This window comes from Phocoena sinus, chromosome 10, assembly GCF_008692025.1.
Source record: "Phocoena sinus isolate mPhoSin1 chromosome 10, mPhoSin1.pri, whole genome shotgun sequence".
NCBI lineage: Eukaryota > Metazoa > Chordata > Mammalia > Artiodactyla > Phocoenidae > Phocoena > Phocoena sinus.
This window is the reverse complement of record NC_045772.1, coordinates 82,495,482-82,512,016: the sequence shown is the minus strand read 5'-3', so window position 1 is coordinate 82,512,016 and position 16,535 is coordinate 82,495,482. Positions and strand designations below refer to the sequence as shown.

General features: G+C 40.6%; 1 long non-coding RNA gene across 1 annotated transcript in view; it reads left to right on the top strand.

Moving 5' to 3' along the window:
- LOC116761328 overlaps nt 1-16,304 on the top strand; it is a 90,797-nt gene extending 74,493 nt beyond the window's left edge. Inside the window, exon 3 of the long non-coding RNA XR_004351945.1 lies at nt 15,811-16,304. This is a non-coding gene — a long non-coding RNA (uncharacterized LOC116761328). The remainder of the gene's footprint in view (nt 1-15,810) is intronic.
- The last annotated feature ends 231 nt before the right edge of the window (nt 16,305-16,535 follow it).

Genomic DNA, 16,535 nt, shown 5'->3' with positions numbered 1-16,535 from the left:
ATATGGTTTATTTCTCCCGTAAGCAGTCTGGGGATATAAGATGATATCTTTAAGATAGCATCAGTGATCCTAGCTTTTGTTTCCCTTGTCTGTTGTCCTAAGCACATGACTTCCATTCTTATACTTACCCCATGGTTCACTATGGTTGCTAGTGATCCAGCTGATAGCATGTCTGTGTTATAGGCTGGAAGCAGGAGAGAAGGAGGAGAAAAGGAGGTAGGGAGGGGGGAGGAGGAGACAGAGGGGGAGGGAGAGGGAGAAAAAAGGCATGCCCTCTCTCTAGAAATAGTTCCTGAAAGTCACAAGCACTTCCATTACATTCTCAAAGCCAGAATGTCATTGGGAAGTATGGTCCTTATCTAGTCACATTGCTGCTGCGTATAAATTGGGGCTTTGTTAAGGAAGAGGAGAAAAAAGGGTGTTGGGTAGAGGTAGGCATTTAAAGTGTTTGCAACACTTTCAAGATCTTAGGCAAATGCTGGGTTTGCTCAGAGGTGGTGCAGCAATGTGGTAGACAGCAGAGAAGGGCACGGAGGACCCTAAACATAAAACTGTACCTGAGAAAAGCCGGCATCAGACCTGCCTGACTTGACAAATTCCTTATTTTCTCGGGAGCACTTTATTTAGCAGTATGTTTTTGCAAAATGTAAAAGATAAAGATAGGAAAAATAAGTCCTTAACTTTCATTAAGAGCATGAAGAGACAGTGTGTTTGGTTTGTTGGCTGGTTTTATTTTTGTTGGCGAGGCAAAGAAAGGAAGATGACAGAGCCTCCTCTGGGGATTTTCACTGATAAAGGAAAGAAAGTCTGGCCAAGTTTTTCTAAGTGTGGTCCTGCCCGAAAGTAGGAGGATGAACCAATTACATTTTAATATTTTAAAATTACTAATGGAAAATAAACAAAAGTTTAAATGGCTCTTATTGGATTTACTTTATATTTACCAAATGACTATTATTTAAATATTACATAGTTAATAACTATAACTATTACAGCATATAGCATACTCACATTTTTAAAACTTTAAAACATTCAAATTTTTTTGAAATACGGTTCTCACTGTTTCTTAGTCTTTGACAAGTGACTCGGATTCTGTACTACTCATTCTCTGAACCTGTCTGGTGTGTTTGTAATAATAATAATAATAATGATAGCAGCAACAACAATAATAAGTATGATGAAACCATGCGAGTTTAATATTATCATTTAAGTAAAATGGGCACGTAGGCCAAGAATAATCTTGAAAATCAGGGAAGAGTATTACTCACTCAGCTGTGTGGTTAGGCAGGGATCCCATGGAGGAATCAAAGCCTCCACTGAATGTTTAAGGAAATGTGGCACAGTTATGAGGGAAGATACATACTTCAGTGTAAAATGGCTAAGCAGTTGCACATGCTCTCCTTTTGTGAGCTTTGTACCCAAAATAACTTGACTAAAAAGAGAAATCTAGGGCAAATAATTTTATTCATTTAACAATGCTATATAAGCTTGTTCTCAGGAGTTTGGAAGGCAAATGGGGCAGAACTCTCCATTTCATCAAGCATCTATCACACACCAATTTTATACAGTACTACAAAGTTTTGGATCCCTCTTATATATAAACATGTGATATTTCTCCCTTCTCGTGGTACAGTGGGGAGGGTACTGGAATAGGCCTTGTGGACCTGAGTTTTCTTACTTTGCTAGTAATGGGCGGGGGTGGACCAGATTAGTAAGAATCAAACAAAAGGGAGAGGGACCTCTTACTGAGCTCCATGTGTCACTGCACTAAATTCTTCACATTCCGTCTCAAGTAATTTAATGCATTAGCTCTACAGCTCCACGAGGTAGGTATGTTTACTCTCTCCACTTTACAGGTAAGAAAACCAAGGAATAAAGAGGTTAAAAACTGGCCCAAGGTCACATGGATGCTGTGGGGTTGACCTGGTAGAACTAAGAGATCTAGACTAGATATTTCTAGGGTTTCTCCTTGTTCTGACCTCCTTGGACTCTATATTTCATTTACATGGATATTAAAACCACATTGGAAAGTCGTCTGGGAGCGTGGTGGGCAGCATTCCTGACTGAAAGCAGGAGACACACCCCTGGATGGCTGAGTAATGGACTGTGGTCCTCAGTGTCATTTACTGGACTGATTCACATAAATGATATTTTGGGACTCTCTCAGGATTTCCAGTGCTAATCTGAAAAGTAGCTGAGGTGCAGCTACTACTGGTGGCCAGACTCATCCGGTGCCATCACCACTGTACTAAGGTGAGTGACCTAAGTCAGTGCAACTTACATGCCCTCTGCCCCCATCTCCAGAACCCTGGAGTCCATGGAGGGCCTTCAGGAGATTCATTAACCTCCTGAAGTCAGGTGAAAATTTTGTATGTAGGTGATATGAACACTTTTTTCTGAGGGGAAAATCCATAGCTTTCCTATGGGGAAACATTACCTTTGTGTTTTGCCAAGAAGTTTGGCATCAAAGAGGAAGTTAGATGGTAAAGATATCTTGAAGGGAGAGAGGAGGCATAAGTCTATTTTAATACATGAAGGAGCCTGGCACATGTTTCAGCTCAGTGGAAGAAAGCAACAGAGGGGGAAAGATTGAGGACACAGCAAAGAATGACCAGTAGAGCATTGTTCGAATGGGGATGGGTAGGGACAAAATCAAGATCACAGATTGTGGAAGAAAGCAGCAGGGGCAACTTCTTCTCTGGAGAGGAGAGAGGCGGATGGGGAAGACAGGGAATAATGAGTTGGAAGGAAGAAAAGTTGAAAGATAAGTTACCGGTTAAAAGTCAGAGGTCAGGGTTAAGACTAGGATTGGGAGAAAAGTACATGAGTTTGGAAAAGCTGCCTTGGGGGATGCAACCAGCACGGAGGCCCAGCTGGAATGGAAAAACATGGATTTGTTTTGGAACCAGTGAACATAGTCATGAAGTTTTCCCCAGTCACTCTGGGCAGCCCCAGGTTAAAGTGCTGCTGCCCCGCCTTATTCACGACTCCTTCTACCTGCACAGCTGCCACAAGCAGCCGTACAGCTTGTGCACTGTGCAACTCGGGAGGATACGCTCCCACGGTACACGCAGTGCGTGTGTTTTATCCTGGCGTTCTGGCAGATGGCGGTAAAGCATCTTTTTCTCACAAAATCAGTAGGCTCCAACTTTCTGACCAATGGAAGCAAAGTGTCTTGAAGAGGGGGAGCCTTTCTCAAATTGGCAGAAAGGTGCTGTATGGTCTAGCAGCGGCCCTGAGTGTAGAGGGCTAGGAGAAGTAATGTGGTGGGTGCTAAGATGCAAGTCAAAAAAATCAGGCCTCTGCAGCACAGACCTGTGCTCTTCTGGCTCAGCTAGTGCACAATTGTCCTAGTTCGTGCCGCTCTTTTGCAAATACCACGGATTGCTGAAAACCTAGCCCCATTCTCCCTTCCTCCTAAATCCTCTCCTGAGTTCAATACCTGATTTTCTTTTCTGCCGAAGTCTATTTGCCAGCACCTTGTCTGCTACTCACAAGGCACTGTGTTTTATTACTATATATATTTTATTCCTATATTATTAGATATATTTGTCTTCATAATCCTGAAATGATTTGAAATCTGAATATGACAGAGTTATAGTGGAGCCACTAAGGTGCCATATTGGTCCATGATGGTCAGTCATGGGCTAGAGAGCCCCTTCCTCTTCAGGCAGTCTGTCCCCCTTGTTACCTGAAGATATGAGGCTTGTGACATTCTTTAAAATCAGGAATCCGGGAATTCCCTGGCGGTCAGTGGTTAGGACTCCGTGCTTCCACTGTAGGGGGCCCGAGTTCGATCCCTGTTTGGGAAACTAAGATCGGCATGGAAAATCAATGGGCTTCCCTGGTGGTGCAGTGGTTGAGGGTCCGCCTGCCGATGCAGGGGACACGGGTTCGTGCCCCAGTCCGGGAGGGTCCCACATGCTGCGGAGCAACTAAGCCCGTGAGCCATGGCCGCTGAGCCTGCGCGTCCGGAGCCTGTGCTCTGCAACGGGAGAGGCCACAACAGTGAGAAGCCCGCATACCGCAAAAAAAAAAACAGCATGGAAAGTCAAATCAAATCAAATCAAGTCAAATCAAATCAAATCAGGAATCCTTAGGCCTCAAGGTACCTTGTTCCATAAGGCTCTACAAGACCCACTCACCCCTTGCCTCTCTGATCTGACCTTCCTCTACTCTTCTCCATGCTCCCCAGTTCCAATCATGCCTCCCTCCTGTTCCTCACGCACACCAGGCCCACTCCCACCCCAGAGTCCCTGTGCTTGCCATCCCTCCTGCTGAAACTCCTCCATGTCTCCACTTGGCTTGTTCCCCCATCTTCACAGCATCAGCTGACATGTGACCTTCTTAGGGACACCTTCCCTGTCCAACCTATTTAAAATTGCAATAAACCCACTCCACTCTTTCCTTATCACCCTTCCCTGTTTTGTTTTCCAGCCTAAAAGTACCTTCTAACTTGCTGCGTTGATGTACTTACATATTCTGTTCATTGTTAGTCTCCCACCACTAAAATATAAGCTCCGTGAAGGCAGAGATTTTGTCTGTTTCCTGCCCCCGCTGTGGTCCAGGATACCCCCCAGCCTGGTGAACAGCCCATGAGAACAGAGTCAGCACTCAGTCATTCTATGTTGAATACATTGCTTGAAAATAGTTTCATATATTACTTTTCTAAATCATATATACAATGACCAAAGTATTTTCTAAATTAAAAATTGGTCTGACATTTGTAAATCACAAATTGTAGGGTTTGGGCACAAATGCTGCATTCTGGGGGGTTTTTTTTTGGAGAAATGTTGATGATTCAAAGACAATTGAATAGTGATTTGAAATCAGGATGGCCCTGTAAAATCTAGAACTTATCATGGCTAAACTGTGCCTGGATAGACAATAGCTAAGTCCTAGTAGAAATCCTTTAAACCCTAAAAGGGTATCTGGTGTAAATGTTGTTGACAGTAGAGAGATTCTTCAGCAGCCACGTCTCCCAAGACTTCTTTCAATTCAAAACTTAAGTAACCACTTAGTTTACATAATAAGTTAGGTCAGTGGGTATGTACTTAAGTCACCAACATATATTCATACATTATTTCTTCTTCTGATTATATACATTCTTTTATATATATATATATATATATATATGTTCTGATATATGTGTTATACTGTATGTATATGACTGAAAATAAATTCCTCTGGGGTTCCATTTAAACACCCCAAGTCAAGCAATACTTTTTTTTTGAAACCCAAATCTCTTCAGTGGTATTTTCCTTTGTGGTAATGGAAGATAGCTGATTGTAGATGATTAGATGGAAGTGAAGTAATTTGGAAAACAGTGCAGAGTAAGTTTGAGAGTAAAATGGAGGAAAAAATAAACAACAACAATGAAGAATCCACATTCTCTAAACTTCAGGCTGTATAATGGCTGTTGTCAGCAGTACACATTTGAGTTATGAGGTAAAGTGATGAATTGGCTGAGTCTCAACAGGAGATAACACTGGGACCCAATAACTTACCATTGCATATTGAACCCAGAACCACACTAGCCTTAATAAGTCCCCAGCATCCTTAACTATACATTTCCCACTAATTATATTTTTTACGGTTGTCAGAGATCATTAATCTTGAAGTTCTAAGACAGTCTACTTTCATGAGAAAAAAATAATTAAAGCCCAGGACTTAACACAAGTCTAACTGCCATGATAAGGAATTATTAATACTTATCTGTTGACTCGTTATACTTTTTGAGAATAATCTGGGTTTATCTCTTTTCCTTATGGACAAAATCAGTTACATTTTGGATAGATCCTTTGCTAATGTTCCCAAGTGACAATCAGTATTGAAACTCAAGAGGTACAGGCAAATGGCTCCTCCTAAAATGAAGAGACAGGAAGTAAAGTGGAATCTATCTCATTTCCATGGTTTTCAGAAGACGTACCTCTCATGTCTCCAGAGCAAGCTCAGTGTGTTCTCTGAAGTCCCATCCTCCCAGCGCCTGCCTGGTGACTTTTATGTTTAGGCCCCTCACTTGAAAAGGCACAGGCTTAGGAAACAGCTGTTCACAATTAAATTAATTATCATTTGTCAACAGCATTCTGAGCTCAGAAATTCTGTGTTCACAGAAGAGAACTGCTGCCAGGCCATGGTGCTCTTCAGAATGTGCCTGCACTTACATCACCCATCTAGTTTGGGAAGGCAGCTTTAAGGTTTTCAAAGCAGTGACAGTATCTTTGTAAAACTATTGTCACACACTCCACTAATCTTTTTCTCTTAACTTTAGAGCATTTGCTCATCATTTGAGATTTTATTTCCCTTGGATTTTGACACACCACTTCAAAATGGAAGACCAACAGCAGAGAATAAAGTGGGTATAAGAAATATCAGTGTGGTCCTCTAAGAATGAATACTTAATGGATGAAGCTGAAGTTCCTTGGTAGTAACCCTGTGAAATTTACGAATCAGAATTCTAACCATTTAACTCTTGGTTAAAACTTTTCTTTGCTGACATAAGTAATCTGAAGAGCTAACTAAGACTTGGAGGACCCAGAGCTTTAACTGTACTGACTAACCCTAAAGACTGTGTATGTTCACATAAAGCAAAGTTCAGTCAGGAAGGGAATTAACCTCAAACTTGCCAGGTAATTACTGAGAAAAAAGCAAGTGTGTTTAAATTACCTGGGTAGTTACTTTTGAGTTCTTCTTCTGGTTTTTTTATTTAATTTTTTAATTTTGAAAATGGGGGAGTCATTTCTAAAATATGTAGAAAATATTTTATCCAATTAGAGTTTTCAATTAAAGTTAAATTCTCCCTATTTTAGTTTATTTTATTTTAGCATTTTTGGACACCCTTCAAAAAATCCAACATGTAGAAAAACAACACGCATGGATATGTTTCTTGAAGCATTGTTTATAATAGGAAACATTTGGGAAGTGATTTAAATGTCCTATAGGTGAATAGATAAATAAATTATGAGATTCGACCCAATGGCCATTTTAGTTTATTATGAAGACTGTGGAGCAACATGTACTAATGCTTATGATAAAATTACACAAGAAAATGATATTATTGAAAAACAAAAAGAAGGAAGAAACAGGATATAAAGATTGTTATGTACTGATTTCAAGTGTACCTGTTTCTGTAGCTTTCAAAATCTTTATGATATGGCTATAAATTTATTATTTAATTCAAAGTAATATATTAGACTTATTTTTATACCAAAGAGAGTCTGTGAAAACCTCGCTGATAAAATCTAAAGGAAACCAGAAAATTTAGTTTTTGAAAAAACTATTTGAATTTTAATTAAAAACCAGTTCAACAAATCTCCTTTTTTTTTTGCGGTATGCGGGCCTCTCACTGCTGTGGCCTCTCCCGTTGCGGAGCACAGGCTCCGGACGCGCAGGCTCAGCGGCCACGGCTCAATGGGCCCAGCCGCTCCGCGGCCACGGCTCAATGGGCCCAGCCGCTCCGCGGCATGTGGGATCTTCCCGGACCGGGGCACGAACCCGTGTCCCCTGCATCGACAGGCTGACTCTCAACCACTGCGCCACCAGGGAAGCCCAGCAAATCTCCTCTTGAGCTTCCTGCTCCACCTCCCCCCGACATTTGTTCAACATTTAAAGGTTTTGAATAAGCCTGTAATGTGTAATTTATTCTTCTGTAATGCTATCCGTATTTTTTCTAATCTCTCCTTTTAAAAAGATAGCAAAATAAGCAAATAAACCCACAGTTAGCAAAGAAACACTGGATAATGATGGACATCTACCATGTTTTTTGTTAGCTGCAAAAGAACTAGCAAAAGCTCCATTTGGCAATTTCAAAGAGCATTTACTTATGTTCATAAAGTGTTCCTAACATAAGTGAATTTTAAACTGTAATACTTCCTTCAAGGAAGTCATTTCTAAAACATGTGGCAATTACAGATCTTAACGAGGTGTATATTCTTTAGTTGCCAACAAACAAGAGTAACAAGTTTAATATCTAGAAGGAGAAGATAAATTCACAAAATTTAAAAATGAAGCATTTACAAAGGTACGGGAAAAAGGAAACCTTATTTTATGGGGCTATGGAAGGGAACTAGAAATACGAAAATCACTTTTTAAGTTTTTGTGAATAGCTTCAGTTTAGAACTAAAGCCTTTCCTTTCTCTTTACTTTTGCACTATTAAACTGTTTTGCTTTTTAGTGGTGGGGAGCAGATATAGGGCCATCGATATCCTCTTAACGTTGAGCCAGCAGTCCTAGTTGAATACAGAACTTAATGAACAAGGATTTGTGAAGTTTCTGTGATCCTAGAAATATACTGAGTACTCTAATTAGTGCTTCTCTAACTTCAATGTGCATACGGACAACCTAGGGATAGAATTAAAATGTGGATTCTAATCCGGTGGGTCTAGGGTGGATTCTGAGGTGATGGATTTCTAATAAGCTCCCAGGTAATTCAACGCAACTGTTCTAGAGACTAACGTTTGACTAGCACCACAGAACACCAAAAGGCAAATTTGCATGCCTTTGAGAAAGTGAAATACAGTAGACAATTGGCAGAAGTAAACCCTCGCGCACTTGGCCAGATGTAAGTAAAGCAGCTTGCAACCAAACTCCAGCCGACTGCTGGTGTCGGGGGCTGATGTTGTCTGAGGATGAAATGAGAGCTTAAAGTATCTAGTTCAGTGGCTGGTTCCAGGTAGATAACTGTATTTTCCTCTTCTTTCTATAAAAATAATTACCAAATGAAACTGTTAGGGAACACAACCTAATAACATTTCAGCATTTTATACTGATAAAATCCAATGCTGATTAGAGAATGGGCCAGTGGGTGTCATGTAGTGTGCAGAAGACATTACTTAATATACTTGAAATCAGTGTCGCTTTTGGAAGATGACTGGCTTTATTTAGCAAAAAAAGCTGGAAAAAGTGACTTTCCGTAAGAGAAGTAAGAGGGAAGTCATCTGTGGATGTGGTGGGTGGGTGGAGAGTTAGAAATGGACTAGGAAGCTAAGGAAATGGGGCTAAGAAGGAAGGTTGATGGAGCAATATGCCTTTATAGGTGGAACGTCCTTGAGAAGTTCCGGGAGATGGTGTGATTTTGTGATTTACAATAGGAAATATATATTTGGTTTTCCGTTCCTGGCACAGAGTTCCCCAAACCCTTGGAATTTCCTGTGATGAGAGCAAAGGTGTCTTTTGTCATGTTAATAAGTGACTTTTGGAAACCCTCTGAGGATGCAGGCTGGTTGCCAGGGGAACCAACCATGTGATTATAGGGTTGGACCTTTCAGTTTCACCCCCCTGACTTCCAAGGAGGGAAGACAGGCTGAATTAATCATCATCAGCCAATGATTTAATCAATCATGCCTCTGTAGTGAAGCCTCCACAAAACGCCAGAAGGATGGGGTTTGGAGAATTTCTGGTTGGTGAACGCACGGAGATTCGAGGGGAGTGGTGTGCTCTGGGGGAGGTCATGGAAGCTCCTAGCCCCTTCCCCGTACCTTGCCCTATGCATCTCTTTCATCTGGCCGGTCCTGTGTTATGTCCTTTTATAATAAACCAATAATCTAGTAAGCAAAATGTTTCTCCGAGTTCTGTGAGCCACTCTGGCAGATTAATCACCCAAGGAGGGGGTCATTGGAACCTCTAATCTATAGCCGGTTTGTCAGGAGCACAGGTGACAACCTGGACTTGGGATGGGCATCTGAAGTGGTGGTGAGAGAGGGCATCGTATAGGACCAAGCCCTTAACCTGTGCGATCTGATGATATCTCCAGGAAGACAGTGTCAGAATTGAGTTAAATTGTTGGACACCCAGTTGGTGTCTGAGAATTTCTTGGTGTGGGGAAAAACCCCACACTTTGCAATTGGGTGCAGAGTCTTATATGGGAATCCTCAAAAGACTTCAGAACAGAGATGTTAGACATTCAGTTCTAAGTTACTTGCTATGCTGTAGGCTGAATGACACAAATCCTCTCTATTGCCCCGAGGCAATATGTCCTGGACACATACAGCCTTGTGTAGGAAGCACTTTGGGGTGTGGAGGATTCTGGTCGTGTCCAGCCTGATGGTTGTGTTCAGCCTGTGGGAAAGGACAGCAGAAGGCAAGACAAGAATAGCCCATGTTGAATTCAGCAGGAGGTCATCAGTGACTTAACTCCCTAAACAATCAACAATCCCCAGAGATATTGGGGAGATGGGGGTTTCACATATTGGGAGCAGGATAATGAGTCTTTGAGAACATTTAGGGAGTTGACAATTTACATAAAAATAAGGTGTTAATTGAAGCAGTAAGGTGCACAAAAATATGGAATGGAGAGACATCGTGTGACCAGAAATCAACTAGAAGACTTAACACACCTTAGATTTCACTTGAGATTTCAAACTATAGGGGAGTAAGAGCCATCGTGGGATCTTGAACTGTAATGTGTTTAATTTTCACTTCGTAGATTTTCACTTTGGCAAAACGAATAGGACAGCTTTAGAAAAGCACATTGGTCAATCTGATTAGGACATTTTTCAAAAGTCTTTAAAATTAGAATATCTCGCTATCCCCCATGAAGTTTTTACCTGAAAATTTTATAAAACATAGGTTTAGAATAGCTCAAGCCAACTTTCCAATTTAGGTTCATACCTCCCATCCTTTCCCTTAATAAGATACCTTCCTCACTTCCTAAGACAGCTCCTTGAACAATTTCCCAATAGCATATTTTCATAATGAAGATTGACAATATGCTATTTATTAGCTAGGGAACATGAATTACATTGTACAGGTTGATATTGCCTTAACACTGAATTTTGGGGCAGGGGCGGGGGGAACTGTTACACAGACCATGGCTGCCTTCTCTGAGTATTTGTATGCTTTGTTCTACCAGTAGGTGATGCAGGTGAGAAGCATTTTAAGAGGCCCATGCTGACCACAGAGACAGACCTTTACTCAAGCCAAAGCTCAGTGTAATCAACCACCATATTTGCTTAATGATTTTTAGGTTGTTTTTTTTTTTTTTTTTTTTTTTTTTTGCGGTACGCGGGCCTCTCACTGTTGTGGCCTCTCCCGTTGCGGAGCACAGGCTCCGGACGCGCAGGCTCAGCGGCCATGGCTCACGGGCCCAGCCGCTCCGCGGCATGTGGGATCTTCCCGAGCCAGGGCACGAACCCGTGTCCCCTGCATCGGCAGGCGGACTCTCAACCACTGTGCCACCAGGGAAGCCCGATTTTTAGGTTTTATAATGTACATGTATAGCTAGAAATGCTCTACTCCATATTTGTTTTTTTCTCATTGAAAAGTTTTTTTTTTTTTTTAAAGCCAGTCTTACCAAAAGCAAATTTGGAAAAGTTGAGGTTTCTTAGGAAAATAACTGCCGTATTATAGTGGGATAAATTCTATCTCTATATGTCACCGTCCAATGTACTGCCAGATTCCAACGGAGAATCTGGAATTGCTATTTCCCTTCTATAACATATAGGAGCAAGTTCAAACACTTGGCCCCAGAACACAAAGCTCATGATTTGGTTCACTCTCCTTTTCTTGCCTCATTTCCTTGTTCCTTCTTTTATTGCATCTTCTAAATGCACACCAATATGAACGACCATTTTTCAGAGCCACCCAGAGGCTTCTATTTATTTTCTGTATGTGATCAGCTTCCTTTTCTCCATTTGCTTGAACCATCTTCACTTGTTTCTTAAAGTCAGCTCCATGGCACCTATCTGGTATTCATTCTCCAAAGAACACACGAGATTTTATATTTAGCTTTATTGTAGTACTTCTTTGATTCTTTATTTTATTACAAGTGTCTTTTCCACTGGTCTATGACTCCCATAAAAGCACAAATTATATTTTGAAAAATTCCAGTGCTTAGCATATAATAGACGCTCAAAAAAAAATAGTGATTAAGAATGCATGACAGGGAAAAATAAGTTTGCAAAATACAAACTCAACAGACAACTACAAGCCCCTCAAGACATGTCTCCAGCTAATCCACATAGATTTTAGTGATTTAAGGAAGAGGAGAAAAGGTTAAGGGGTTCCTGAAAGGTGGTTCTATAAATTAAGAGGAAAATTATGATCTCTAGAGCTACTTATTGCTTCAGGGCAATATTTCAGATTTCCCTTGTTTCAGGTAAGCTGACAATATACCCCCAATAAAGGTAAGGTCACAGTTTCTTGCCTGTCGTGTTGGGATTCTTTGAACATCAGGATTCACCAGCTGAATGATGGTGAATTGGGGATGTCTTAATTTTCCAAGATTGGGGCAGACATGCTCAGTTAAGATTAAAAGGGAAAGATCAAGTTAAAAAGAAGTATCTTTTTTTTTCTTGGTGATTTATACATAGTGTTTTTTTTTTTTTTTAACATCTTTATTGGAGTATAATTGCTTTACAATGGTGTGTTAGTTTCTGCTGTATAACAAAGTGAATCAGCTATATGTATACATACATTCCCATATCTCCTCCCTCTTGCGTCTCCCTCCCACCCTCCCTACCCCAGCCTCCTAGGTGGTCACAAAGCACCAAGCTGATCTCCCTGTGTGTTCATTCTTCCAATCCAAGAACATGGTATATCTCTCCGTCTGTTTGTATCATCGTTAATTTCTTTCATCAGTGTCTTATAGTTTTCTGCATACAGGCGTTGTGGTCAGAAAAGATACTTGATACGATTTCAATTTTCTTAAATTTACCAAGGCTTGATTTGCGACCCAAGATATGATCTATCCTGAGAATGTTCATAGTGGTTGTTTTAAAATAAGGCCCCCTATAGAGACGTGGTGTCTATGCCCCCTCCCCTTGAGTATGGGCTCTATAACTGCTTGACTAAGAGAACATGGCAGAAGGATGCTGTGTCACTTTCTGCATCCACATCTTGAGAAATTGGTAGCTCCCACTTCCTGTTTCTTAGGACACTCACTCTTGGAACCTAAGTAACTTGTGTGAGGAAGCCCAAGCTGCCTTGTGGAGAGCAGTCAGCACCAATTTTCCTGCCATGTGAATGAACCATCTTGGGAACGGATGTCTTCCCCATCCCACCTCAGTCCCCGAGCCCCTTGTGGTTCCCCTGTTTTCAGCAGAGCAGGAAGTATGAGACACAAGCTTGGAAAGCAGTTCCTATGGTACTTCTGCTCATGGTTACAATGTTCCTCCTTCTAGACCTAAAATTATTATTGGTTGACTAATATAAATATAATGTGTAATTCAGGCAGAAGGTGGTATTATTAGTCACCTTTGCAACCTGTGGATATTAAGGCAAACTTTGACTGCCTGGCGATCCTGTTGGCCTCTTACTTAGAGAACCTTTTCCCCTCTTTCTCAGGACCACAGTACAGACACAAACACAACCTATTTAGAACAGACAATACTGTTTTCAAACGATTCCTAAAGTTTTACATCTCTCATGCTGTGGTAACATATAAGCAACAGGCTTATATGAAATTTCACGGTATTCAACACGCTGAGACTGTCTTCAGCCTAAGAAAAAGAAAATACTAGGAAAAAGAAAACTCCTCTCAAAATAAACTTTCTATTGCATCTGTTTTGTCTTGTAATGTATTCCAAAGAATATGGCTATGTTATGGACATGTCTATATAGATATATTTCAAGTCAGTATTTTTGTAAACAGAGATAACTGAGTGGTAACCATTTATATTATCTGAGCACAAAGTTGTATTGCTACCACACATTTTAAAACTTACTCAGATGGCTAGATTCTAAAGCCTCCTCTACTTGGACTTGGCATTAAGTGCCAAGGGTAGGAGTTTATCCCCGAAAAGAACTCTAGCCCTGATACTGATCTGAAAATTTGGATTCCTCTGCAAAGCTCTTTGGCAATTAACCAAAAATACTTCATCATCTGAACAGTGTTTATCCTTTCACAATTTTTCACTATTTCATGCCAAAATAATAAAGTGTGTGTGTGTGTGTGTGTGTGTGAGAGAGAGAGAGAGAGAGAGAGAGAGAGAGAGGAAAAGTGCTGGGGTACAGCTCAAAATGTTCACCTATTTTGGGGCATATTCAGCGGTAGGTAAAGTTTTGGGTTTATTTTCATTGTAATTCATGTAGTTCGTCCATCTGTAGATGAATTTGTTTCCCTAAACAGTGAATATTATTATTATTTTAAACATCTTAGTTGGAGTACAACCGCCCCACAATGGTATGTTAGTTTCTGCTCTACAACAAAGTGAATCAACTATACATACACATACATCCCCATATCTCCTCCCTCCCGCGTCTCCCTCCCACCCTCCCTCCCCATTCCACCCCTCTAGGTGGTCACAGAGCACCAAGCTGATCTCCCTGTGCTATGCGGCCGCTTCCCACTATCTCTATCTATCTTACATTTGGTAGTGTATATATGTCCGTGTCACTCTCTCACGTTGTCCCAGCTTCCCCTTCCCCTTCCCCGTGTGCTCAAGTCCATTCTCTACATCTGCGTCTTTATTCCTGTCCTGCCCCCTAGGTTCTTCAGAACCAAGTGAATATTATTTAACAGTGATCATTACTCGGATGTTTTATGAAATAATCCTCACTGCTCCTGTAAGATGATTATAAGCAGAGTGCTGCCGCCAAACTGCAGAGGCAACAATGAAGTAGCAAATTTCTGGGACCATGAGATAAAGCTCACTGCTAAGGCTGCTGAAGCCTAAATGATCAATCTTATACCTTTCATTCAGAAACTCAGGAAAACAAAACCCTCCAAACCCACATTCTTTCTTTGTAATCCCTGAATAGTCTTGCCTGAGTATTACCACTTAGGTAGTTAATGATTTGTACCAACAGAGGTAGGTCATTCTTCCCCTTCCTATACTGTTCTAGAGAGACTGATAGCCCTTGGGCAGGAAGATAGTGGAGGCTTCTGCTAGAACACTCCATGGTGATGTCACTGACAAGAAATCTACCACACTGAGCATTTATTTCTCTTTTTCTTGCAAGAGCAAAAGGTTATACACTTTCTGAGAGTTCGCTTCACAAAAACAAGCAATACTTAAATGCACTGTATTTTTGACCACCCAGAGAGGAAGTGTTCTTACAGAAGAGCTCAGAGGGGATATTGTTGTTGATGAAGTGTCAATGAATCAGATATGTAGGTGAAATTCTTCTGAAGCTACACAGTCTTCAAATATAAGGAAGACTATTTGAGCTGAAATATGTTTTGGATTAGGAAACCTCTCCTCATTCGAGGGAAATAATTGGAAACACCTGAGGCTCACATGCCATTTCTTTTATGTGTTTCTATCGCAAATCTTTGAGGGAAGGAGGTTGGGAGGGATGCCTGCACGGGTGAGGTCGCTTATTGGCTTTAGTTCCCAGAGCCCTTTGGGTTGTACATTTATACTCCCAACTTGAACATGATAATCACAAATGGAGGCAGCTGGAAGAGATTATGAACCATGAAATATTAACTTTGATTGTACACTCTCGGACGCTCTTATTGTCTCCTCAAATACCGTGACTACACAGTTTCTATGGTAACTATGAAAAAGAAGAGCCTACACAATTTAGCCAACGTGTGATTCAAAGATCATATACATAATGGTTCAAAGTGGCATAAGGTGTTATTGAGAGTTGTCTGAAAAGGTAGAAGTCTACTCCTAAGTGTCCAAAGACTAAAGAAATAATGTGATCAGTGTGGCTTGGTGACTAGAAAATATTTGTGCTTCATCATTATGCATGGGTTAAACGTGAATCCTTTTTATCTCCAACCAAAAAGCATATGACAAATTATTTTGCCAAGAAATATAACTCTTCTCAGATGCTTTAGACTGGCATGTGGCTTTTCTTCCATCTTGGAAATACTAATGTGATTTTACTAGAGTTTTGTTTATTTACCATTTTCACTATTTTTAGGTGCATTCACAGTCCTGTGCACTATTTCCAGAACTTCTTCATCGTCCTGCACAGAGACCCTGCGCCCCTTCAACAACTGCCCACTCTCCTCTTGCTCACGCCTGGTAAAAGCTATTGTACTTTCCACTTCTATGAGTTTGCCTATTCTACTTAGTACCTCAGAAAAATGGAACCCGGATATTTGTCCTTTTGTGTCTGGCTTATTTCACTTAGCATAATATTTTCAAGGTTTACCCATGTTGTAGCACATATTAGCATTTTATTTTTTTACTGGATGAATAACATTCTATTGTGAGTATATACCCTATTTTAAAAATCCATTCATCTGCTGATGGACACTTGGGTTGTTTCCACCTTTTGTCTCATGAATAATGCTGCTATTAATATTGTTATACGTATATGTTTGAGTTCCTTGGCGCATGACTTTTTAAAAATAAAGTATTTTTAGCCCTTGATATTTGGATATAGTAAAACAAAACTCAATGATCACCACTAATGATCATTTTTTGGGTCATTTTACGTTTGTTGTTTTAAACAGAGTATATCGGGGGAAGGTCCTCACTTTGCTTGCTCTATCTCACCTTCCAAGACTGTATATGCCCCATCTTCCGGCATATGTTATATAACTAAACAGAAATTAAATTAAATGAAGCTGGGCTACCAGGTATAGACAGGATTTGTTCTCAGAAACTGAAGCAATCATACCTTTTGCCTATAAAGAGGGT